The sequence below is a fragment of the Otolemur garnettii genome, unplaced genomic scaffold, assembly GCF_000181295.1.
Source record: "Otolemur garnettii isolate 467f Iridium unplaced genomic scaffold, OtoGar3 scaffold00001, whole genome shotgun sequence".
Taxonomy (NCBI): domain Eukaryota; kingdom Metazoa; phylum Chordata; class Mammalia; order Primates; family Galagidae; genus Otolemur; species Otolemur garnettii.
The window spans coordinates 66455577-66480684 of NW_003852396.1; positions in this window are offsets into that span (position 1 = coordinate 66455577).

Here is a 25108-nt window from a genome sequence, read left to right on the forward strand (position 1 = left end):
TTTTTTGGTTGCAGCCATCACTGTTGTTTGGCAGGTTCGGGCTGGGGATTACGAACCCACCACCTTAGATGTACGTGGCTGGTGCCTTAGCCGGTTGAGCTATAGGAGCTGAGCCTCATTGATAGATTTAATGACCCAAGTCTGTTTCCTCAATCAGACAAGAACAATAACAATAATGTTTTCTACCACTGATTTGTTGAAAAAAAGAGGAAAGTGAATAGTCTCAAAACCTCAATATATGTTTGTTGTTTATCTGTGAGGTATTTTTTTTTTATCAGTTTAAAGCCTGGCATAAGACTTGCATATAGCAGCAGCTTAATGTGTGATAACCGAATAAAAGTTCAAGTTAATGGAATGCAGAGACAGGTGGAACAGAGGTGCCCAATCACGGCTGCATGCTGGAATCACCTGGACAGCTTTTAAAATGTGCTAAAGCCTAGCCCCACCCCCGAGATGCTGACTAATCTGTATGGGGCGTGCTGCGAAATCTTCCCAGGTGATTCTAACATGTAGCCGGAGTCCAGGTGCTGGAGCTAGCTGACGATAACTGCCAATCCAAGTGGTTGTACGAGTTTCAGGGGCTGAAATGATGAGAAGCCTTTTCCTAATTAAGAGATAAATGGAAGGGATTTAAAATAATGTATGTTTAAATAATTAGCTATAAACTATTCTACAAGGGTAAGTCTCCCTAATTATGCAAATAGTTTGAGGGAAGTTTACCTCTTTTATGTTTACATAGGTGGAGCTGGAACATATTCTTCCTAGTAAAGTCTTTCAAGAATGGAAGAAAAAATATCCAATATACTCAGTACTACTTTCACAATTTATAATCCCTCACAATTTCATATGAAAGATAAATCACAACTATAGTCCAGGATGAAGGAGGGAAGAGGTGGGGGATGGAAGGGGGGAGGTTTGATGGAGGGAGGGTAAAAGGGGGGACCACACTTATGGTGCATATTGCAAAGGTACCTGTCAAGTCTATTAAGTACAGAGTATTAATGTGTATAAATTAATCAACACAATAATTAAGTAAATGAGGTGAAAGCTATATTAACTAGCTTGATGTAAGCATTCCAAATTGTATATAAAATCAGCACATTGTACCCCATAAAAGCATTATTGTATTCATGATCTATGTGTGTATGACTTAATTTAAAAAAAAAAAAAAGAAACAACAAGAAAAAAAGAAATCCCCATTATAACCATAGCTATTATAGGGTACCTCTGCTATGTGATTGACACGGTACTTGAAGAGTAGTGCTGCATCTCCAGTTTAAAGAAGACAAAATCATAGCTCTAAACCTTGCCACTTGACCAGCAGCTTGAACGTCACCTGCTAGAAATGCAGAATCTTAGCCTCCTGCAGGACTTCCTGAGTGAGAACCTGCACTTTCCCCAGGTAACAACAAGGCAATTGGTATCCAGATGAGTGTTTGAGACACGGTGAGCTGGATTACTCATTCTCCAGCTTGCATGTTCATTGAAATAAGTTTGAAATCTAAATTTTAAAAATCTTGATGCCTCGGTATTAGGGCTGTTGAAGGTTCCCTTCAGGGTAGCGGTTTGAGAACCACTGGCTAGAAAAATTTATATAATATGCCTTAAGTCACACAGCCAGGAAAGGCTGCAGCTGGGATTCAATCTAGGACTCCAGTCCCATTGTGCCATGTTACCTTCCCAAATAGACCTTTTAGAGGCAAGAAACCTTCAAGTTCAAATAAGAGCATCAATGAATAACTTTCTGTATTTATTCAGTGTGTTTGTGTACAAGTATATATGTGTGAATATGTATATATGTCATCTTCTCAATGGTAATGTAATGCTTCTGATAATCATGTTCATATTTTAATATTTATATGTTCCTATATGCCAACATTCAGCACATTGCTAAGTAAATATTGTAGCTTAATAGACAGCATTTGATTAAATATACACTGATATTTAAGCAGTGAGATATACACTAATTGTATCAAAGACATACATCTTTGCCCTTTCAAACTAAAATTCAAATCATGCATCACTATTCATATCTGAGAGATGTTAAACTTTGTCTTCCTTGCTGGGATTGATGCATGAAAATTATCTCCCTTATTGAGACCAAGCCTATGCATAATTTTATAGAGACTGTGATAAAATAATGAGGGCTAAAACCTAAATTTTCTAATGTGTAAATGGCTTGAAAATAAGCTTCATATTTATTCATTAGCTGTTACAGTGACTATATCCCAAGATTATTTTCTGGCATAGAATTAAACTTTACAAACAACCAGAATATCTTACGCAGTAGCTAATTCACAGTAAGATTATTATCTTATTATAATAAATACCTGGATAAACAATATTTAAATAAAACAGACCTGCTTTATAGATTTTTTTTTTCCTGAGGATATTATAATCGCTATTGTTCCACAATAATGCCTGGCAATGAATAGAATGATAGTTTATGAAAACTGTTTGAATTATTTCTGTCAGTCACTCTACACCAGATTATCCCATGCAGCATTACAAATTCATTACCCCACAATTAGGTCTTTTTAAATCTCAAAGCAGAAGGTAAAACTGAGTGACTGCTAAGGTTGGATGTTACCACACAGAGCTGCCCACACAGCATTTAGAGGGGCTGGAACTGAACGCCTGCCCTGATTTACAAATGTAGCCGACTTCTAGCTCAGCTTGTAAATGTAGTCCAGAGCATGCAAAAGAACTCAGCAAACTCCTAAGGAAAAAAGACTTACTTTTTTCTTTCATAATTCTTTACCTGGTAAAGTGATCCGGCAGCTTTTATCTGCTCAGCCTTGCATTTGTTCATTCCAAAAATATTTACTGAGTTAAAAATTCAGGAATCAGGCATCAAACATTCACAGACTTGGGCTTTTGTGCACAAGGTGTCCACAGAGCAGAGGTGGGGTCAGGAAGGGATGGCTAGGAGTCCTCCATACCGTGTAGCCTCCTACACTGGCGGCGTAGCTGCAGGATGGGGGTGGCGTGACCACAGAATGCCCCCCCTTTCAGTGGGGGGATCAGGGGAATGAAAAGCTGTGGAAAACTGAGCCACACGGAAGGTTATATGGAAGGCCAGTCTGCACAGGATGGAGACTTAGGGGAAGTGTTTGATGGGCAGGAGACCAATTTACAGTTTCACACTAATGAACCACAATGATTTTCAAGTGTTTCCATAAGGAACCAAGTAAGCGGAAGTAATTTGAACTTGTAACCCAGGTGGTGGAAGAATGTCACGGTTTTCAGGCCTGGGATGAGGCAGAGGTTAAATAAGAAAGATACCAGAGAATAATATTTTTGCTATGAAGTTTTTCAACAAAGCCCAGTCCAGTCTGAAAATAGAGGATGATGATATTTATCTTGTGCATTGTTTTACATTTTTCTAATTCAAAATGTAAAAAAGAGCCCTGGATAAGATCCAGCAGTGTTATGGACTGAATGTTTGTGCCCCAGCCCCTGTTCATGTGGTGAGAACTAATTCCTTGGCGGTAGGGCCTTTGCGAGATACTCAGGTGATGAGAGTGGAGTCCTCATGGATGAGATGGACGCCCCTACTGGGAGATAACAGAGAGCTGCCTCCTTTTCTTTCCACCATGTGAAACTACAAGGGCACATCAGCAGTCTGGAATCCAGGAGGCCCTCACCAGACCCTGACTATTCGGGCACCCTTGTTCCAAACTTCCAGCCATGGCTGGGCCCCTGTGGCTCAAGTGGCTGAGGCGCCAGCCACATATACCTAAGGTGGCGGGTTCGAATCCAGCCCAGGCCCACCAAACAACAATGACAGCTGCAACCAAAAAATAGCTGGGTGTTGTGGTGGGCGCCTGGGGTCCCAGCTACCTGGGAGGCTGAGGCAGGAGACTCGCTTGAGCCCAGGAGCTGGAGGTTGCTGTGAGCTGTGATGCCATGGCATTCTACCCAGGGGGACAGCTTGAGGCTCTGTCTCAAAAAAAACAAAAAACAAAAAATAAAAACCTTACAAACTTCCAGCCTTCAGAGTTCAAAGAAATAAATTTATGTTATTTATTAGCTACCCTATCTATGGTACTTCTTTATAGCTACCTGAACAGATTAGGAGAAGCAGAAACTTGTGTTCTAGGTACACTTCTATCTTTAGTTTGGCAATCAATGAGCTGGACAACTAAATTTAACTTCACGTATTTGAGTTCTAGTTTTTTCACCAGTAAAATGAAAAAATTTGCCTGAATAAGTGGTGCTCTACTGGAAGGCATGTGGTACTATCCAGACCATCCAGAGACAATTTTGGTTCTAAGTACGTGCTGAGATGAGGTCAGGAGTGACGTCTATTACAGAACAAAGGTCAAAGCAGTGATAGACAATTGGAGCCGTCAGATTGGGAGGTAGACTTCCAGTCCAGTGAGATATCTGGATAAAAAGGCTACCCTTAGAGGAGTCCTACCTTGGATGAAACAACTAAGTCATGGCCATTATACACCACTGAGCTGACTTCAGCTATCATTGACTTGCCTAGTCCTTGGCTGGGATTTGCCCCAAGAAGAGTGTGACCTTGACCTCTTCACACCAAAATTAAAGCAAATCCTGAAGAAATTAATACCTGAAGATGTTTGGCTAATCAAACTCCTTGTTGCTGGGCAGTGAGACCTTCTTTATAGGGGCGTCTCTGCGTTAAGGAAACAAGTTGTTATCTAGGTTTAAAAGTAGTAACAATAGCTAAGGATCATAGAGAATTTACTATCTACCTGCACAGTAATAGAGATTACAACACCTTCTCAGATGTATAAACAAACAGACAGAAAAAGTCAATAGCTTTGCTGCTGAAATTTCAATATTATCTTTTTTAAAATCTCATAATAACCATTAGGGTCTATGCTATGAATGTCCACAGGGATTTAGAGAGGACAAGTAGAGTGCCCAAAGTCAGCCCTTAGGTAAAAATGTGGAATGTTATCTCCTATCTGTCTGATCAATCTTTTAGAATCGTGTTGCCATGAGCCTTTCTTATTCTCACCTTCAGGTAAAAGATGAGAATTGAATGTCTACCCTATATGCTTTGTAAGTTATTCCAAGGTTCATGTGATGGAGTTTGTGGGGAAAACCATTGCAATCATAAAATTTTAAACTTATTATAATTAAAGGCATCCGTATCATTAATAAGTATCAGCAGCTAATAATACCAACCATGACTTCTCTGGTTTGAAGTTCTTAGGTCAGAGAGCTCTAAATTGGGTTTATGTGGAACTGGCCGTGAATTAAACACAAAGTAGACACATTCAAAAAGTGTCTTGTCCATCCAATGCCTGGTACCCTACAGTACCTTCTGCTGAAAAGGTCTCTGCACATCAGGCCGATGAGGAGAGAAAGAAGGAAAAGAGTGGGGCAGAGGAGGGGGAAAGAGTCGGCAGCAAAAGAATGACAGGTGCTCCTCGACTTATAATGGGGTTATATCCTGATAAGTCCATTGTCAATTAAAAATATTGTAAGTCAAAAATTTACTGTTTGCTTATAACACATCTATAAACATATTTTTAATTTAGCATTTTATACATTTAACCTACCAAACCTACCAAACCTACCAAGCTTAGCCTACCTCAGACATGCTTGAAACACTTGAGCAAATTCATCTAACACAAAACCCATTGTATTTTAAAAGTGTCAAACATCTCGTGTAAATTATCGAATATGGTACTAAAAGTGAAAAACAGAAAGTCTGCATGGGTGCTGGCAGTGTGATTAGTACGGAATGGTTATCGCTTTCACACCATGGAAAAACTCGAAAGTTATAAGTCAGACCATCATAAATGGGGGGACCATCTGTACAAGTTCCTTCAGCTGCTTAGGGCTTGGAACCATCCCAAGTTCAATTAATTCTTTCAAGAGCCTCCTGTGAAAAGTAGTAGCAGAGGGGTTTAGAGTCTTTTCAGGCTTTGAACATAGTTTGCCTGAGTCTGAATCCTAATTTCACCACTTACTAACTATGAAACCTTGGAAACCTACTTAGCTGATGTCTCAGTAGTCCAGCTGATTCATCTTTAAATAGGGATGATCAGAATAATACATTCTAGGGCCCTTGAGAGGACTGAATAAGTTTGTATGCATAAAAGTACTTAGGACATAGCAAGCCTTCACCGTTATAATTGCAGGTTTTGTGTGTTCTGAATAAAACTTGTTGCTTTCAAACAAACGAAATTAACACATCATGTTAGTGAAAATTCCTTACAAAATGTTTGCTTGATCTACTTCACACACAGAGATGGTTTATTTAATCATCAACATGATATTGTTCATGTAGATGTTTATTGTTTTAAACTCTTTTGAATGCTTTGAAGAAAAATATGTACTTCCTCCTAGGATGTTTTTCATACGTGAAATAAATGACTCAAATGGAATGAGTACATTTGAAGCCCTTGACATAGACAGGAAAATTGATTTTCAGAAAGGATTTGTACCCATCAGCCATGTATAGAGTCTCCTTTCTTTACCCTTGGCAGCATATATGAAAAAGCATAGCTCAGTTTTAATAAACTTTCTTATATCAATAGAATAAATTTCCCCTCTCAAGTGGTTTTGCCATATCTATTCTATCTTTTATAAATTAGTTATTATGACTCCTATTTCACTATGAGGATCTTTTATTCTTCTTTGCGTGTTCCTTCTACAAAATTTATATGATGGATAAAATTTATAATGATAAATATGTCATATTTATATTTTTCCAGCTTATCATTTGTATTTTAGAATATTGCTCATTTCGATAAAGATCCAAAGCTAAAATAAATATCTTCATGAATTTTTAAATTTCAAATTAATATGAGGGAACAGAGTTTTAGGGTACATTGTTCTCACTTCAAGGTAAAATTCAAATTCTAGGAGAGCCCCTCACCCAAGGGGTGAATACCCTTGCATCGTGCACATTGGGTGAGATTCCACCAAATGTTCTCCCCCTCCCACTAATCGCCCTCCCTCCTTGTCCTCCTCTCCCCCTCCTCACCCCTCCCTCATGCTAGACTATATTTGTGTTTTATCATTTGTATGAGTGTGCAAGTGTTTATATATTGGTTTCACATTTGAGAGCAACCCAAACATCCATCAAACCAGGAATGGATTAACAAATTGTGGTACCTGTATACCATGGAATACTATTCAGCCATAAAAATGGATACTTTACATCTTTTATGTTATTTGTATGGAGTTGAAACACATTCTTCTTAGTAAAGTATCTCAAGAATGGAAAAATAAAAAAGTACCCAATGTACTCTACATTAATGAACATTTTTTTCAAGTTAAGCCTTTGTGTAGCAGACACTGCCTCGTCCTGGTCATGGCCTCTTGGTTGGTCACCTGTTGACAATTGCCAAGAACCCCTAACACTTCCTGTCTCTCTCTGACTAGAAATATTCTCTTGCCACTAGTCTATGGTATACAAGAGATAGTAGCAGGAAATGTTGGGAGTTGTCAACTCCCAGCCCACACTGCAGGGGAGCGCACCTATACACCGGTCTGTATCTTTTCTCAGTGCCCCCACTTTATTGAGCCCCCATAGCCCACAGCAATGATCCACTTATCAATACACCTTTTATTGACTCTCTTCTCTTCCCTATTTCAATTCCCACTACTTAATTTATTTCCTAGTTTCTTCTCTCTCATAAACTTCTTGCTTCAAGGTCTATTTTTGAGGAAATCCAAACTAAAACAAAAGGGTCTTATTAAAGTGTTTCAGTGACTTCTCAGTTTTGATCTTGATTTATCCATTTCCTGAACATTACAGTTGATGTACAGTTTCCTACCAAACATTGTTTATAAGAGGAATCAAGATTGACTGAGAATTGAAAATTTCTTTGTCATTCAATTATGGACAAAAAGAACATAGCATTCAAATGAGTTTAACTTTGCTCTTATTTAGATGTTATTGTGGAAACTTTTCCATTTTGAATTTCTGTTATTGTGAAGTTTATAAAAGTTTGAAAACCACTGGGCTAAATGATTGCTAGTGTACTTTCTGGCCCAGAAATATTTTTATCTCCTCGCAAGTTTTAATGGTTATGGACACTTACCTTTTTTGCTTGTTTAATTGAATATTTCCTCCCTTTACCCATAGTTGTGTTTGTAACTTATATACTAATTTAGTGTACTCACTCATTTACTTATTCTGTCATGGATTCATTCAGAAAACATTTGTTGATTATGCTACACATTCAAAATAGAGGGTATTTAAAGTAGGAAAGAAAGACCAGTGGATTTCAACCCACAAGAGAGTTTACGCCCAACTCAGTTATTTTCTGTAAACTTCAAGAAAGTTCTTTAGCTTCAACTTCTTTAGACTGTTTTCACATAACTAAAAACTAAATAAAAATTATAACAAATAAAAATACTGAGAAATATGGGTTTGCAGCATACTAGACATTTTTAAAGAGTTTTTCACGGACGTTATTAACTGATTTAATTCTATGTGGTAGGTACCACCAGAATCTCCACTTACAATAAGCAAAGACTCAGTCAGGTTAAAGAACATCCCCAAAGTGGCAGTGACGGGATTTGAACTATGAAGATAAATGAAGACCACCAAAATGAGAATGAGCATTTATTTATTCAGAGCTTCTTTTGGCAAGGGACTCAGTCATTATCACTTGTAGTTGGCAGAGACCCAAAGACAGATAGGAGGCTTGGAAAGCTTTATAGAGGAAAACAAGTGTTGATGGCTTTCCTTAGATACACTCTGGCTGGAGGATGTTGTCATGGGGCAGCTGGAGGCAGGCTGACCAGGAGAGGGATAATTTTATTTTCTTTTTGAGATAGAGTCTCACATTGTTGCCCTTAGTAAAGTGCCATGGCATCATAGCTCACTTCAGCCTTAAACTCTCAAACTCCTGGGCTCAAGAGATTCTCTTGTCTCAGCCTCCCAAGTAGTTGGGACTACAGGTGCCTGCCACAGTGCCTGGCTATTTTTTTTTTTTTTTTTAAAGAGACGGTCTCAGTCTTGCTGAGGCTGGTCTCAAACAATCACCTGCCTAGGCGTTCCATAGTGCTAGGATTCCAGGCATGAGCTGCCACACCCAGCCCAGGAGAGGGATTGCTCATGGGATTAGCCAGGACTGCATATTTCCTTTCTCTGGTAGGTAGGGAAGGTGACAGTTACTAATCAAGTCCTGACTATTTGGGGCTGATTGTTCTGTTTTGGCTTCCCAGGCCGGTGGCTTCAGGTTTTGGGTCATTGTTTTATCTTTATACATTGTCTGGCCAAGTTACCTGGTATTACTCAGTCTTGTAGAACCAAGAGATTTTTACTTGAATGTTCACTCTCCAAACAGTAGTCTACATTCCCTTAAAGAATACAAGTTCAAAATGAAAATTAAAACAAAGAAGTAAAAAATGAATACATGGCCATGTGATTTATAAATCCCCAAATGTGATAATATGAAATCAGTATAATCACAGTATCTGTAATACTGTCATACGTTTTAGCTTAGGAGAACCAACCTACAGGGGCATAAGGTAGGGGGGTGAAGAAAATTAAGAATAGTGTGGACTTAGAGTTTGTTCACAGTATTCTGCCAACTCAAACTAAATATCTTTAAAGAAGCCAGGACTCTCCAAGGGACGTTTCAACTTAGATGGCTCCAGGGGAGAAGCAAGCCGCACCAGTTAATGACAGGCAGGGGCGCAGCAACACAATAGTGATGATAGTGAACTCCCCTGCCTGCATTTAAACCTGTATCCTTACCTGCATCCTCAACTTCAGCTTGCTGGACCTCAGCCAAGTGTGGCAGAAGATTTGTGTTTTTGCACGAACATCCTTGATTTGAAAGGCTGACAGCTAGTTTACCTCATTCACAAAATAAAGCACATCAGAATCAAACGCACAGAGAAACTTGACAGTAACCAGAGAAACCATGACTGTGGGTCTCCTGTGGCCCACCAGCTACCTTTATGAACCAGCACCTAGAGAAATTCTCCCGAATACCGGGAGCTCCCCCTTTTTGGTTGCTGGGCTAAGCAGGGTAGCCAAACTTTTATTCCTTCCAAGTATCCAATTTCCTTTGCTTCTGAAGAACTGTAACAGGACCAGGAGGTGGAAATCAGCATATGTTCTTTCCTATAAACCTCACAGCAACCTGGTAAGTTAGGTATTATTATGCCTTTAGGCATTCATGAAACCAGAGACGAATGCAGAAGAACCGTGCAAGAGAATTCAGAAGTAACTGTATACCAATGTGCAAGGGAACAAGGCAGGGAAGAAACCGTGTATAATGAGGTTAATCACTTCTCCAAGGTGGTGAGTTTAGAGCACAGCCATCAAAGAGAGTGACTGGAATTAGCAAAATTAGAGCTTGCCTCGGGTTACCAGTCTGGAGAAGAATTAAACATTTTAAGAACTAGAATTAATTTAAATATATGTTAATATTAAGCATTTTTATCCCTAGCGAAGTACTTTAATAAAAGTTATACAGATTCTCCCCCAAATAGTCATGTATTTTGAATACATTTGTCCTTTCCTCCAGGGGCTGATAATTACACATTTTAGAAAACGGTGTCTTTCGAATGGGTAACTTTCTGATTTGGAGGTGTGGTCCATTTGTTTGTCTCACGATTGGTCTCCAGGGGCAGGCAGAGGTTTTTAATGAAGATAAGCCAGAGATCTACCTCTTCTTAGAAGATTGAAGTGGTCAGCCCTCTTTTTCTTTCTTTCTTTTTTTTTTTGTTTTAAATAAAGAAGTCACTCATTTTTATTTGCTCCTTTGCATCTGAGTCTTCACACAGGTTAAGTTATGATTTAATTTTCTGCTGTTTCATAAGCAGAGATGTGCATAATTCAGATTAAACATACCGTTCCTCAGAATATGAATCCAAGAAAGAGATCAGCAATACAGTGCCAGTTCCCCAGGCGTTCAGCAGGAAATGAACGTGGATTGACCAATGCGTGGAATGACAGCTTTGTTGACAGTGTCAGGGAGGGGTCCAGTCTCCAGGCAGAGGAAGCCCAAACACGGGAAGGAGGCAAAGGGCAGCCAAGAGCAGCGTCCCTCTGCTTTCTTCACTTCTCTACCAGTTCTTTGAGTATATGGGTGGGAGATTTCTAGCAGATTAACATATTATTTTGAAAGGTTAGATTTCGTAGTTCCCTCTCTCTGAAAAGTTCAGGGCACCGTTCAAAGAACTTGAAACACGAACATTTTAGCAAAGCAGAAGTGGAAACAAGGCAAGAAACTTAGAGAGAAACTGCAAATCACTGGAGGATCGGGGGCTGGGGTGGGGAGCCCTTTATTGCAAAAACCAATTCTAAACAGGAAGGCTTGAAAAATTCTCTTTGTTCATGGTTTGATGCTGATAAAGTCTTAGGAAGTTAAGGGAATTCTCGGCAGATAATCTTCCCATGCAATATTCTGCTATCCCAAATTATCTTTTTCTTTCTGTGCTAGTTGGTATTTGGAAGTATTAATGAGATAAAATGGTCTTCTATTTAGGCTGAATATATAGAGTGATGCTTATCCCATGGTATTATACATTTCTGTTTTATCAAAAATGCATTCGTGGCATGCGAAAAACCTTATCTATGAACCTTAATCACAAATAGTTAGCATAATAACCTACGTATGTATAAACTTTTTGTGAATAATTAAGAGACAAATGCCCTATACAGAAAACAATTGTGAAATTAATACAGAAAGTGAAACTGGAGGTCATTCATATTATCACAGCCAATTAACCAGATTAATATCATCTCTGGGATATCTTGAAGCAGAATTTTTATGCAATGTGTCATGACTGTGGTTGTTTTTTAATTTTACAACACACACAAGTACATTTCAATACATAAGACCTCAGTTAAAAGGTTAGATACAGGCCAGTGCCTGTGGCTCAAAAGGATAGGGTGCCAGCCCGATATGCCAGAGGTGGTGGGTTTAGACCCAGCCCCGGCCAAAAGAAAATAAAGGTGAGATAGGTTGAAACTGCCTATATTAAAATTATGTAGGGCCATAAGGTAAGAAGTGTAGTAGAAGTTGAATTCCTATAGAAGTACAGCACAGCTGAAGGTCAGCCAGCCACTGTCTCATGGTTTGCCTTCCTACAGCTGTGTACTGTTTAGAGCCACATATCCCTCTGTTATAAGATTTATGATTTTCCTAACTGCGTCTACACATAACATCAAAATTGTAAAAACCTAATACTTGTCATTGATCTATTTTCCACACTGCTCTGATAACAACCACATCAGCGGCCGTGCTTAGGAACTGACTCAGTAGGCCCTCTGACCCTCTATGAACTGACTCAGAGTAAGAAGAAAAGCCCAAGTGCCCATCGACCCACGAATGGATTAATAAACTGTGGTATATGTACACCATGGAATACTATGCAGCCATAAAGAAAGATGGAGACTTTACCTCCTTCATGTTTACATGGAGGGAGCTGGAAAATGTTCTTCTTAGCAAAGCATCTCAAGAATGGAAGGAAAAGTATCCAATGTACAAAGCCCTATTATGAAACTAATTTATAGCTTTCATATGAAAGCTATAACCTAATTATAGCCTAAGAATATGGGGAGGGGGAGGGGAGAGGAGGAGGGCGGATGGGGGGAGGGAGGGTGATTCAAGGGGTCACCTCTATGGTTTATCTTACAAGGGTACAAGTGAATCTTTCTATAAGTAGAATATAAACGTCTTAACACAATAACTAAGAAAATGACGTGAAGGCTATGTTAACCAGTTTGATGAAAATATTTCAAGTTGTATATGAAAACACCACACTGTACCCCATGACTGCATTAATGTACACAGCTATCATTTAATAAAAAATAAATAAATAAAAGAAGAAAATTTCTCCTTCCAACCCTATGACTTTATCCCCAGCCAATCAGCAGACACAATTTCCTAGCCCTCTGTCCTCAATCTATCTTTAAAACTTACGCTCCAAAATTCTCAAGGAGGAAGACTTGAGAAATTTCTCTCCTCTCCACACTTGGCAGCCTTGCGATATTAAAAGCTTTCTCCAGCACAGCACCTGCTGTCTTGGAGTACTGATTTCCTTCTGTGAGGTGGGAGCTAGAACCGGGTTGGTGGTACCAAGAGTTGCTTTCATGCCGTTGGAAAGCAAGTCAGCCATTCCACATAGGTTTTATCAAGAAGTGGGATATAAACAAATGAAATCTAGATGGCCGACTAAACTCATCATGTTGCAAATAATGGGCTTTGGAAGAAGAGAATGCTTAAAAAAAAAGTGAATAGCCTTATAGAATAGTTAGAATCCTATTTGTACAATTTTGGCAATAACAGACATTGTGTTTTCAAAGGCAGCAATCCTTCTAGCTAGAGATGACTGAATGAAATGACAATCTTATTTACCAATTGCAAAATGGCTCTATGAAACAGGGTGCATGTGTGTGTGTGTGTGTGTGTGTGTGTGTAAGAGTGTCCTCTGGGGGTTCTCTGGGGTCAATAATCTACAGACTTTCTCCACATTTCTCCTCTTTTTCACCCTTAAGGGTATACAGCTTATGAGTGTGTTAGCTATTAAATACATTTAGGAAGTTATCACCCTGAGTTAGAAGAGAGGTGAGCCAGATAAACAAGAAAACCCTTTGGGAAGAGAGATGGTTGGGGAAAGTTATCTTTGAGCTACATAGCAAGAGATACAGGAGTCAGCTATTGAATCCCAATGTGTCCCTGGCAAGGAAGGAGGAATTATTTCGTCCATAAAGAATTCTCCAGGTCAAGGAAAAGGAAGGGGAATAAATAAAGGGTGAGTTGGCATGACACAATGACACAATCTATTCTCCACCAGGGAGTGAGCAGTTGACACTGCCAAAAGCCCTATTGTGTCCAGACACATTCTGTTATTACTGTGCTGCTATCAATGCCAACATAGCAATTCCGAACACTTTATGCTGCATCCTGATTTGCCCTGCGGGGTGTAAGCTGCTGATATCTAGTCATTTTGAGACTGTGAAAAACAAAACAATTGCATTTGGTACCTGGGAGATGGAAGGCAATGCATTCCAGCTCTGTTACCTTCTGAAACTCTCTTCTGCAGTGCAGCAATGTAGCTGGAAGTAATCGAACCAGAATGGCAATCTAAAATAAACCCCCTGTAATCTTTAAAACCAATAGGTCTTTATCAAAGGAAATAAAAGCAAGAATGAGGTAAACAGAATGTCAGGGAAATTTGCTTTACCCATTAGGTGTGGATGTGCTGAGGAGAAATGAGCAGGCTTCCATCCCAAGACTGGGGCAGTCTGGGTGATATAGTAGAGAATATAAATGGAGGTTGCTTCCTTGGCTTGCTGCTTCATTCTTACCCTCTGTGGAAATCATCTGGCACATTTCATCACGTTCTTTTATTGAGTTTTACAAAATAAATGATTTGAGAGTAGCAATCAATTACAGCCCACCAGTTGAGTATAATTCAGAGAAACAGAGTTGCTGTTTGCTAAAGGTAATAATAGCTAAATGCTGCTTTTGTATTTACACCCTCATAATGCATTACCCTGGAAGTGGCAGAGAATTGCGTTGTTGTTTTTCTTTTATTGACTCCCGTGGCTATACAGAAGCATTACAGAAGTTAAGTTCCAAGAGCCACGAGGCAACAAGGTGTCTTAGGGTAACAGGGAAAGTCTGTTTTAAGGAGACAGCTGAGTCCCAGCGACCAAATAGAGGTAATGTTGCACCTTCACATCACAGCACAGAATAATTATCTCATAAGCATCCCTCGGGACAAACCGATGTAGGCTGGCTTGTGTATGGGAATAAGATGCATCAAGTTCACCCGCATAACTCTGCTCACGGATCAGTGTTCCTTCTGTTCTTCAAACATTATCTTATCCCCCCTTCTCTCCTTTCTTATTTTCTTCCATTTGTTCGACCATTCCTGAGTCCTTTGTCTACGTCATTTCCTGACTTTATTCCCACCCCGTCTCTCCCTGTCATTCTTCTTCCTTAAGTGATCATTGTGCAGACATTACAGGGTAATTACATGTTGTACAACAAAACGTGACAAAACATTATACATGTTCTCCCCATCTGAATAACTCCTGGACTAATTCTAACACCATACAGTCAAGAGGCAAATCTAAACTGCTAACGGGACTCTATGAAGGAAGAAGTCCATTCCGCTGGGGAGCAAGGAAATCTGGGAAAGATGCCACATAAGGCATGGAATTTTGTTTTTATTTTGTTTATTTATTTGAGATAAACTCTTACATAGTTACTCTTGGTAGAGGGCTTTGGCATCATAGCTCACAGCAACCTCAAACTCTTAGACTCAAGTGAATCTCTTGCCTCAGTCTCCTGAGTGCCTGGAACTACAGGTGTCCGCTACAACACTGGCTATTTTTAGAAACACGGTGTCACTCTTGCTCAAGCTGGTTTGAAACTCATAGCTCAATCCACCTGCCTTGGCCTCCAAGAGTGCTAGGATCACAGGGGTGAGCCACTACACCCAGCAAGTGTGAAAGTTCGTTTATGCTGGATCTCTGTCATTAATAACCTGACATATTCGTGTATTTTATGTGCATATTGTCTTCCTATTCCGGGCCGTAAGTTACAGAAAGGCAGAGACCTCATCTGTTTTGATGGCTCATGTGTCACCAGTACTGTGAAGTCTGGCTTAGGGGAAAGAGAGAAAATAGTCCATGTGAAGAAGGAATATCTGTATTTTAGTTTTCTATTGCTACTCTAATAAATTGCCCAAAACTTAGTGAGTTAACACAAATTTATTATCTTACAATTCTGGAGGTCAATGGTGGACATAGGGGCTAAGCAATGATGTCAGCAGAAGGTGTGTTCCTTGTCTGGAGACTCTGAGGGACAACCCATTTTCTTGCCTTTTTTAGCTCCCAGAGGCTTCCCAGATTCCTTGCCTGCCATTCCCTTCATCTTCAAAACCAGCATTGCCTCACAGACTGTATCATCTTAATTCTTCTCTGAGCCTTCTGACTTACCCTTTCTGGTATGTGAAAGGGCACTGTGGTTTCACTGGGATTATCAGGGTAATAATAATCTCACGTCTCAAAATCGTTCATTTAATCATGCCTCCACAGTCCCTTTTTAATGTAAGATAATATATTCACAGGCTTTAGGGGAATATAAAAAGTATTCCTCTGGGGGACGGAGGTTGGGGCACTTTTGGGCTTCCCCCAATCTCTGCCTTATTTCTCTGTGTTTTGTTATTCTTTTTTTTTTAATTCAATCATAGCTGTGTACATTAATGCAGTCATGGGGTACAATGTGCTGGTTTTATATACAATTTGAAATATTTTCACCAAACTGGTTAACACAGCCTTCATGGTATTTTCTTAGTTATTGTGTTAAGACATTTATATTCTGCATTCATTGAATTATTTCCTTCTCCATAAGCATTCTAAAAAACAGGGCAAATTTCTACCCTTCACTCAAGGCACCCAAAGAATAGATTCCAAATATCTATATGAATTAACCAACAACTCCAAAAACCAATATAGATAAATCTGAAAAGAGATTTTGATGTTTTTTTAACTTCTTACAAACTTTTATGGCTCCAGGGCCACAAATACTAAAAATAGTAAAAACAATGGTAAGTTTGGAGTCAAGAAGTTTCCGTTTTATGTCATTTTCATCGATGTGACATTTGGGAAATTTGCTGAAACTCTCTGAGTCTCAAGTTCTCATCTAGGAAATGAAGAGAATAGCTCTTGTCCCCAACCTTATATACAATGCATTTTTGTTCATCGAGCTCTTGATTCCCTTCTTCAATAGATCTGTGTGAGTCAGATGCTTTGGTAGAGATGAGTAAAACATCTAAAAAGGAGTAGCTGTCAGGTGAAGCCAAGGCCTCATGAAAGAGTCATGTTGAATCGAATCTTAGGGAGTACCCTGAGAATCAAAGGGCAAGGGCAGCTGGAAGGAGAGTTGTTATTCTGAGGATCAAAAGAAAATTGGAGAGGGTGATGCTTTTCTCACTCAAAGTATTATTTAGATGTAAATGATTTACTCTTTGTGAAAGAAAGACGTTTTCTATAGAAGATTTTGAGACTATTAAACAAAGGAAAGGAGGAAAAAAAATTTAGCAACTCTGAACACTTATGCTGATTGTTAATGATGCTATATTTTTCATCTGGGTCTCTCATTTATGAATATATTTTACAACCCGTGGATCAAACTTGAATATCATTTTCCCTTTCTATGGCGCTAATCATACTCCCTTTAAGAATTGCTTGATAATAATTTTAATAACGGTCTAATAATCTATCATATGGATATGCAACTACTTTCAGTCCCTCTGCTGTTTTTGATCTCAGCTTTTTCCACTTTTCTTACAATTATTCAAAAAGTCACAATAAATACTCTTGAACACAGAGATTTGTCAACATCTGTGGTTATAATCATAATGAAGTAACTAAGAATACAAAAAAAAATGAACATTTAACAAATTGTTTTCCATATGGCTTTGCGGTGTAATACACGGAAATGTCCCTTGGCTTTCCTTTTCCCAATGCTTATTATTTTAAACACTTTTAGAGTTTGACAGTTAAGACATGTTCTTAATGTAATTTACATTCCTCATGTCAACACGGAGATTGAACATTCTTCATATGCTTATTACTTATTTCTATTTCCTCTCTCTCCTCTCTTGGCTTTTGGAGAAGAGGCTATTCTGGTGAAGGCAGAGAACCAAGGACAACGTTTCTTCCTTTTACTCTTCACCTTGTTCAGATCCGACCAGTTTTACTTCACCTACTGTCTCCTTCTCTACCAATATTTTATGTTCAAGACGTAAACAGGAAACGAAGGGGAGAAAAAGAGAAAAAAGTAAAGTTCCTAAAAAGAAGGGGGGGAGTAAAAAGGTTAAAAGATAATGAGGTAAAAGAATACCAAACAGTTTTCATCAGTGGGTCCCCTACCAATCACCCCCCACACGCGCACACACACATTCAGCAGACAGAATGGAACTAAAGCCTTGGTTTTCCTAACTCTATTCATTACAAACACCTGAATTTTGAAGACTTTTTAAGTATTTGCAAGAGCATCTTACATGAAAGAATTATAGGAAATATGTAGCGAATTGTCTTCATTCTCATGGCAACTGTGGATGTATTATAAAATTACTTAGAAATGAATTGGTAATTAAAGATGTCATATTATCTCTATGGCAAAAACACACCAAATGGGTAAACGAAGATTGACTTAGCCCAGCAGAGAAAGTGTCCCCATGAGCAGGTACAGAAAATCTATTTTTTAAAGATCTTCTGGCCTGAAAAATAACTCTTGATCTTGACTAAGGTGTTCAATATAACCATGAGAGATGTGCTAAGATCTGTTCAAAGTCATGTAGCATCCTACCCAGTCTGGTGCGTTTTTCCCAATGTTACGCTGTATCTGACTTTAGTTAAATAGAAATATGATAAAATCTCTACAAGTGTAGAGATTTGATGTCCTTACAGTAATATAGTTAATTCATTTGTTTACTTGAAAAATCAAAATAATTATGTGATAGGATCTAGTGATGCAACAGATTAACACACACATGCAACTGCTATTTACATAAAGGTTCCCATCCGGAATGCTGATGCAGTTAACATCCACTTGTAAAAGGGACAGTCTGATAAGGAACCCGAATGTTTAAGTCTCTAGGACATTGGCAGCAAACCACACCACTGTCACAAAGATATCTTACTGAGGTGCCTAATAATGGAAACAGACAGTACTAAATTAAATTCACCAAGAGAATTCCTAATAATTCAGTTTGAAAGCCTTTTTTATTTATTTTAAGTGACACAGTGAAGAAGAAAATTTGTTGTAATGGTTTTAAAATTTAGAACATTATCCCATCTTTTCTGTTGGATGGCCCGCAGGTCATTCCTTGAGCAGCCATTCCCACGTGAAGTTAAGGGGAGGGATGTTGCGAATGTTTCAATTTCTAGGAAATGATTGAATGTCTTACATGATTGAAGATAACTTGGCTGAAACTTACAGCTTGTGTCTAACACCAACCAGATTAATTCTCAAGAAATCCCTCGAGCCATCCACTTTCCTGAGACAGTCTGGATATTACATGGCTGAGAAAACATCAATTACAGACACAGACATTGATCTTTATTGTTCTTTCTCTTTTATTGTAATATTCACTTACTTCCACACAAATTGTGTGTAAAGTAAAAATATTTGAAAAGGTAAAAATCTTAGATCCCTTTCGAACAAATTACAGAAATGCCCCAATCACAATATTATATCTTCATTAATTTGAATCGGCTACATTTAGATATTAATCAAAAGGTTGTGATGTAATTTCATGTTCTTATTTCGCATAATTATCACATTAACTCTAAGGGAGAAATGTTACTTCTCTAGGGGGAATGAAATGTGGTCTACAGAGATTAAGTTACTTGACACAGATTAAGAAATAAAACCTGACAAACAAGGGAATGATGACTTGAATTGTCTTGAGACTCCAATTCAAGTGCACTTTCTGCTACAACAAGCATCTTCACTCTGGATCCATTTTAATAAATGGTTTTGTTACTTAATCGGATAATTCCTTACACAGAAATGATTTCAGTGTTTCAGAAAAGGCCACATCATAGAAAGTAAAATAAATAACTACTTTCATTCTTCCTTCCTTTCATGTATATGCACTTATCCACGCCAAACTCAGGTTAGTGATTTTATCCAACTCTTCCCTCTCAGAGAACCTTGAGAAGACTTATTTTCATTGGCCACGGAAAGGGCTACCATTTTGGTTTTCATCCTTTCCACGATGAATCTTTCACTGTGGGATCAGAAAATATAAATCGTGTGGCTTCACCTCCTCATGAAAGTGTCTAATTAAGATTAAACTTGTCCCTCTGGTATATGTAAAAGATTTAATTATAATCAAAATGATCTCAATTGAATAGCTTCTGTTTCAAAGAGTCACTCTCCCAGTGCTAAGAAGCTCATTAAATTCAATTTGCAGTAATACACTGCTGTCATGTTCCCTTTCTGAACCACAGTATTACACTAAAGTTCTTTGATTATTTCCCTGTAGGGCAGCATTAATGTGACATACCATGTAAAAGAAAAGCTCAAAAGAGACTCAAAGATGCTCTACCTTTTTTATTATTATTTTTAATTTTCTCAATAGATGTTAATGTTGAGTAACATGGAAAATACGCAAGAGATTCTGCAGGCCGTCCACTGAAGGTGGGGAAATAGTGAGAATAATTTATATTTCTCGTCCTGGACATTTCAAGAGTCTATACTTAATGTGTGATTATAAGCATGTGGGCTTGTTCCTATGGTGTAGATGATATATTTTGGAGTGCATCTTTCCAATTATCATAGGAATATGTTTTTCATGATTACATGAACATGGAGATTTTGCTGTTTTATTGTTCTTTTCAAGAAAGTTTGTTCTCCTGAAAGTGTAGAATGAGTATATTCAAGGTGGAAAATCCTTCAATCGGAAAATATCTAGTATTACAAAGTCTGCATAAGAGTAACTCCACTTATCTATTTGTTATTTAAATGAATCAAGTAGAAATTTTAAAAATCCTTTTCCTTTTAAATAGGAGAATTTTTTCTAATATATGTAGTGTTACTTTCCAAAACACGTACTAAATGATTTGAATTTCTGAGGTATTCAAAATTAGCTATTCAAAAATTAGAAGTAGGGAATTTTGGCTTGGCACTCATTGCTCAGTGGCTAGGGTGCTGGCCACATACACTGGGCTTGGTGGGTTTGAACCCAGCCTGGGGCTTGCTAAACAACAATGACAACTACAACAAAAAAGTAGCTGGGCAGGGTGGTGCCTATGGCTCAATGGAGTAGGATGCGGGTCCCAGGTGCTGGAGGTGGCAGGTTCAAACCCAGCACTGGCCAAAAACTACAAAAAAAAAAAAAGCTGGGCATTGTGGTGAGTGCCTGTAGTCCTGGCTGCTTGGGAGGCTGAGGCAAGAGAACTGCTTAAGTCCAAGAATTTGAGGTTGCTGTGAGCTGTGACATTACAGCACTCTACTGAGGGTGACATACTGAAACTCCGTCTCAAGAAAAAAACAAGGAAATTTCCTAAAGGATGCTAGATAACTACATAATAGGCAAAGTTGAAATCACTGGTAAAAACAATACACCAAATCTTTAAAAAAAGTATTCTATTTCAACAGTCATGCCTAAAAATATAAAGGGATGCCACATTTGCTATTTAGTATGTGTTACTGTCATGAAAGAGGTATTACAGAAAGGGAGGATATTAGGCAGGTGGAAATTTTGAAAGCTGTGGTGAGTTACAGAAATATAAAATCATGTGCCTTTTCACTGTTTTGTTTAGTTTACCAAGCAAGGATATCAAGACTAAAATAAAATGAAAAAAATAATATAATATATGGATGCTTCTATCCAACACCAGACAATGGGGTGCTTTGGTTAACTTCTAAAAAATCAACTAAATAATCAGTCTGGAGATTGAAGTCTTGTAGTAAGCATTAAAAACTTCACTAAACTTTTGAATTCATTTGCCTCCCTATCTCCTTTACTTCTTTCTTTCTCTCCGTCTTTCCCTTCCCCTTCCTTTTTTGTTACTTTATTCTTTAATTGTAAATATTCGTTTCTATTTATACAAATTAAGTAAACACATAAGAAATGACAGAGTCTAGCCTATTAGTTTTCAACAGGGGACAATGTGATACCCCAGGGGACGTTAGACAATTGTTGTCACAAATCTGGATACATTTTTAGTTGTCACCATGTTGGGAAGATGTTATTGTCATCTAGTAGGTTAAGGCCGGGGATATTGGTAAATATGCTCTAATGCAAAAGTCAGGCCCTCATAGCAAATTATTATCTGGCCCAGAATATAATAACACCACAATTGCAAAACACTAGTCCAACATTTATGGCACAGTACCAATTCAACAAAGTTGTCAAATGGCTGTGTAGTTTCCTTTTATACACACACACACACACACACATACACACACGGAATCCAACTTGTGTTCAGTTTTGCTTTTTTCCATACAGAAATATATGGTCAAGAAATCTAGCATGGAGCTCTATGATTGGTGAAATTATGCTTATAGTGCTATTTCTTTAACCTGTTCATTATTATTCAAATGCTATATGTTAGTGGGAGAAGAGAGAGCCCAGAGAAGGTGTAAGAGAGGGCGTAGCAAAGAAAAAGTAAGAGAAAGAAGGAAGTCACGTCACAGAGAGTTCTTTTGCTTTCAGTAAAGAGACAGCATGCTTTGCAGCCTTCCATACTTTGTGATTGAGATAACAATAGCATTTAACTAATTAAGAAACAAAACACTTCATTTAAAGCAAACTATAATTTAATTTTCAATTAAGGCAAAACAAGCCCTACCTCGTTTTGATGACCTAGAATATGCGTTTCATTCAAGGCTGGAGATGAGCTGAGTCCAAATTAATCAGTAGTTCACAACAATTAATTATCAGCATGCAAGATCTCTAACCATCCTCTAATATTGACATTTTCTCTTTTTCTAAGTTTTCTGTTTTTGTTGATATTGTGTGTTTTCTTAATGAACCTTACCAGTTTAATGAGCTGATTAAACCATTAAAGCATTAAAAGAATTATTGCATAGAAAACATCTGATATTTAAATTCTCATTTACACTTGGTCCAATCTATCCATTTGATCTGCATCCTCAGATCCAACTAATTGCAGATTGAAAATATTGGGAAGGCTGACAATAAAACTAACAATACAAGGATTAAAAGCTGATATGAACAAAAATACAGTATAACCGTTATTTATCTATCACCTGCATTGTATTAGGTATTGTGAGAAATCTAAAGATGATGGAAAGTATGTAGGAAGATGTGTCTACATAATCTGCAGATACTACCCTGGTTTACACGAGAGACTGGATCATCTATAGATTTAGGAATGGAGCAATTGGTGTCCTGCAAACAATCTCCTGCAGCTGCTGAGGGATGAATGTATTTATGTTTTTATATTTAAGAATTTCCATGGGAGATTTTCAAAACCAGAGTCTGCAAAGGGATAGAGAACAGACCTTCTTACTCCAGCACACAACCTCTGACCCAGACACTTCATTAATTTAGTCATTTATACAATAACATCATACAAATCTGCTTGAAATCTTGTCTCTAACCAGGTTGGGTATTGGTCTCATATATTTGGTAATTGTATATATAGACAATAGTGATTACAATGTATAGAGATGAAGAGGAAGAATTCGGGAAAACCAACACCTCTTGGTTTTTGACTGCACAATCTCAGGCAGTAATCTCTCTGGACCTAAGTTTCTTCAACTGAAAATTAAAGATATTAATTTCTATATCATGAGTTTATTATGAGGATTAAATAACTAATTTTAAATGTATTTATACATATATATATATATATATATAAAGTGCTTAGGCTACTACCTAGTACATTGTAAACACTCCATAAATATTACCTATTTCAACATTATCACTTATAATAGTATTATGTGTAAATTCCCTCAAGAAAATGTACTATTTTAGGACCTGAAATGTACTTAATTATTTTTATTGGCATTTATTTGTATACGTATATATACAAATATGTGCATAAATATGTGTTCTAAATAAGCATTCCAGCATTATTTTTTAAAGACTATTAACTCTTAAAGTACACCTTAAGCTATGCATACATTTTATCATGATAGATTTTTGAATGATCTTTATGATCAGAAAATGCTAAAACATAAAATCCATTACATTATATGATTTAATCTTCCTTACAATCCAATGTAATAGGTTTCCACAAAAATCCCATTTTACTGATGTGTAAGCCAAGATGGTATAATGTGTCTCAGGTCTCACAATTATTCAGTTCATCTCATGTTTAAATCTGAGACTTGCTCACACCTAAGTCCATGATCTTAAAGTTGGTTTACTCCCACACTAAACAGAGGTTGCCTTCTCTTTCACAGTCACTAATCAAATTTAAGTACAAGAAAGTATTTTGAAAAGCATGCATGCATTGCTTGCTTATTGGAAATAATAATGCAGGTTACGTAGTGCGACTGTTTCAAAGAGGCAGCAATCTTGGCATTGATGGTAACATATATAGATAGGTGCAAAGATAAATATAAAGGTTATAAACATAGATACAAAATTACATTTATGGATTATTTTATGGACATTAAAGTGTATATTTTGATAGCCTTTTTACTGCTGGACCATTTTAGTTGATCATATATCAACAGGACTTGAATAAATAAATAGGGAAATCCCTGAATGGGAACAAAAAATAATTTGTGGACACAAGCTTAGAAAACATATTTTCTACCATGGAGACGATGGTAGAATTGAGAATGTTCTCCCTTTTAAGTAAAATCATGAAAGAAATAGCTGGGCTTAATTTTATTTTTTAATTTATAAGTTGGAAACATAAATGCGTGTCCTAATGAGAAGCCTAAGATAGAATAAAAATTAATCCCATGAGGAGGGCCCTGCCCTTTGCATTTCCTTGCTCTTGGGACTGTAAATGCTGAATTGTAATGTTGCATCAATATTTGCAATATACATTAAAACTCTAAAACGAAAATGCAAACTTCTTTGCAGATTAATGTGGTAATTGTACAAAGTAACCTCATCTAATAAGTCAGGAAGAGATGAAGAGGAGGTTAAATGTTGTCACTTGAAATTATGAAGGAATTTGTACAGAGGCTTGATGAAGCTACTGACTTAATTAACCTCTGCCCACAATATTACTGTCTTGCTTTATTTAATAGATACCTTCTGCAAAGACCTGTATCTCAAGCCATCGTAAATATTTCCTCAGTTGTTAACATTATTTGGGGGGATACCCTGTATTTTCATTTTGGTTCAAGCAACACTTTGGGGTTTTTTGGTTTTTGACTTAAAACATTTTGATTTTTACGTACTGATTTCCTTGGGGCCCCGTAGCTAACAGATTTGTGCTTTCCAAATGTAGTTTTTTAAAAGCCCAAAGTTAAATGGAGATGCTAACAAGCAGGGTGTTTTTGAAAAAGTAAGTTTTGAACACTAGTTTCCATAGCCAATTTACTTTTGTGGATAAAAGAAGAAATAATTGTAAAAGAAAGAATATTTTGAATAGCTGGCATGGCTCTTTTAGGCACCATTTAGACCAAAATATGTTTTGTTTTTTTTTTTTTTTTTTTTGGTCAACCCAGGAATAACTCTAAAT